Below are 2833 nucleotides of genomic sequence, written 5' to 3' on the forward strand. Positions count from 1 at the left end.
TTTTTTTTTTTTTTTTTTGGTTTTTTGAGACATGGTCTCACTATGTAGTTGAGACTGAATTGGAACTCACTATGTAGCCCAGAATGGTCTCGAACTCACAGCGATCCTCCTGCCTCAGCCTTCCAAGTGCTAGAATTACAGGCATGTGCCACCATGCCTGGCTGGTCAGGTAACTTTTTTCTTTGCTTCTGTTTATGCAGTGTATCATATTTATAGCTTTGCATATGTAGAATCATCCTTTCATCCCTGGGATAAGGCCTACCTGGTTATAATTTGATCTTTTTGATGATTTATTGTACTTTGTTTCCCAGGATCTTGTTCACATCTGTATGTTCATTATGGAGATTGGCTTGTAGTTCTCTTTTTTAGCTGAGTCCTTTTTTGGTTTGGGAAGCAGGGTAATGCTAGCTTCCAGGAACTATTTTGGGAATACTCAGTCCCTTTCAATTTCATTAAACAGTGTTATAACTTATATATAGTTGTGCTCCCAAAGCCTCATGTGCTCATAAGCTAGGGCTTTTGAATCATAGGTGGGTGAGAATGGATTATGAATGTGGGGTAACTAGATTCATCCATTGATTGTTTTAGCATAGTTCTGAATATGGATCATGGGAAGACTTACCCTGGATGTGGGTGGTACCAACAAATGGGCTTGTATCATGAATGGAATAAGAAGAGAAAGGAAGTCTTGCTGCCTTCTGCCTCCTGTATGCCATGTCATGAACAGTTTCTCCTATGCCATGCCCCCTCTGCCATACTGCCCTGCTTTGAAACCAGCTGATTATGGACTGAAACGTCTATAAACTGTTAGCCAAAATATACCTTTGCTCCTTTAACTTGTGGGTATTGGATATTTTGTCTCAGCAATGAGAAAATAACAGATTTTGGTACCAGAGAAGTGAGGTCATTATTTTGATGGTACCTAGCTATGTAGTTCATAAACCTTTGGAGCTGGCTTGTGGGATGAGTTTGGAAAATTTTGGAGATGCCAGCTAGAGAAGCAGCCCTAGAATGCTGTGAGCCACGCTTGATGGGAGATTCTGGTCAGCACTCAGAAAACCAGAATGATGACAGAAATGCAGCTGGTAATGACCAGGATCAAGATGTGCAAAAGGTGGCTTTATATTTATTTATTTTTGTTTTTGTTTTTTGTTTTGGTACCAGGGATCAAACTCATGATGTTTGCGCTTATGAGGCAGGCAGTAGAACCACTGAGCTAAATCCCCAGCATGGCTTTATATTTATTACAGGTAGGAAAAGAAGAATGTTCTGTGGAGTGAGAGCAAACCACTGTTTCACACAGTGGAAATGTGGTTAATGGTGGAGGTCTTTTATATCACCCACACCTAAGGCTGACATCAGATCTAGGCCATCTGGTCTCATGCCAGAAGAACTGAAGCCATACATCATTTTTTAAATTAATCCTAGGTGCAGGGGTTGGGAGCTGTTTCTCTGCATGCCTGCCCTGGATCTCCATGATTGACAGGTCATACCCACTTGCTCATCTGACTGCCCATGTCCTAACCTCCTGCCTCATTTCCCCCTGAGAGACACAAATCCCCATAATCCTTTGTAAGATGCTGAGTACATTATGGTTTCTATCTTCATACTGCTACTTCTGGCTGAGAAGGTCTGTAGGCACTATCTCCTGGGGATTATGTTCCCGACAACTACCTTGGAATGTTGTGGTTTACTAGCTGTGTTGAAAAAATCCTGGAGCAGTACTGGAGTCTTGCTTTTTTTGGAGAGGCCTCAGATCTTACAGCATTTCACAGAAGTATCTTTCTTCCTCTGAGTGTTCTTTTTCCTTGGACAGTTCAAGTGGAGCTGGCTTTATCTTAGAAATATGAAATCTATGACGACAGTAACCTTCCTGAGAAGATAGATTGCCTCTATGAGGTGTATAATGTTCTGCTTGTGCTTTATAGATGATTGAGCAAGCCTCTTTCCAGATTGCTGCATGGGCATGTAGCAATAAAAAGGCATATATGTAAGGCAGAAAAGTATGGGGATTGAACCCAGGACCTTGGAGAAAGGCATATTTTGATTCTGTGTAAATATTTAGCTTTTTGCAATGTTTGAATAAGAGCTTTAAACTCTGATTTTTGAGCAGAGGTCAGTGGGAGAAATGGGTTTGGCATCAGTGACCTGTTGTGAAATGAAAACTGCATAACTTGTCTTTTGATGTCCTTCTTGAATAAAGCTACTTCCATCAGTGAACCATACCTCCTTGGGGGCTTGGAGGGGCAGGTCACTGTTGTCCTGACTGCTTGCACAGGTCTGGGTAATAACCTGTTCACAAGAGTGGCTAACCTGTGAGTCTGTGGGTATCAGTGAGGCAGGATTAAGAGCAGTGAAAATCTTTATGGTAACCTCAAGAGTGTCTAGATGTCTAGATGGCTTGATGTAGTCCTAAAAGTTAAAATATGCTTTGGCTTTTCAGAGTTGGAGAATTGCCCCTAATTTTGCTTTCTAGTAAGGCAGTAGGACATTTGGGACAATTAAACAGTTAAGGTTGAACATAGATCTTTGAATTGACATGGCAAAGCAAGAATAAAGAAGCTTTGATTTGAATTATGGCTATAGATCTAGAGAAGTGTTTTCCAGAGAAGGAAGTTAAAATAGGAGCCAAAGGAATTGAAATTGCTTGACTATGATATCCATGGTCATCTGTTGTTTCTCACAGGAGATAGAAATGTCTGTGGACAGGAGCATTGCAGATTGCCCCAGCCCCATTAGTTCTTTTTATCAGAGCAGGCGTTGAGGGTTTTGGCTGGTCTAGCTCTTCCTTGGGAGCAGGAATAATCAGTCCCCCAGAGCCATGAGTCAGGCA

The sequence above is a fragment of the Fukomys damarensis genome, unplaced genomic scaffold (genome assembly GCF_012274545.1).
Source record: "Fukomys damarensis isolate Sample0158 unplaced genomic scaffold, DMR_v1.0_HiC HiC_scaffold_24, whole genome shotgun sequence".
In the NCBI taxonomy this organism is placed as follows: Eukaryota; Metazoa; Chordata; class Mammalia; order Rodentia; family Bathyergidae; genus Fukomys; species Fukomys damarensis.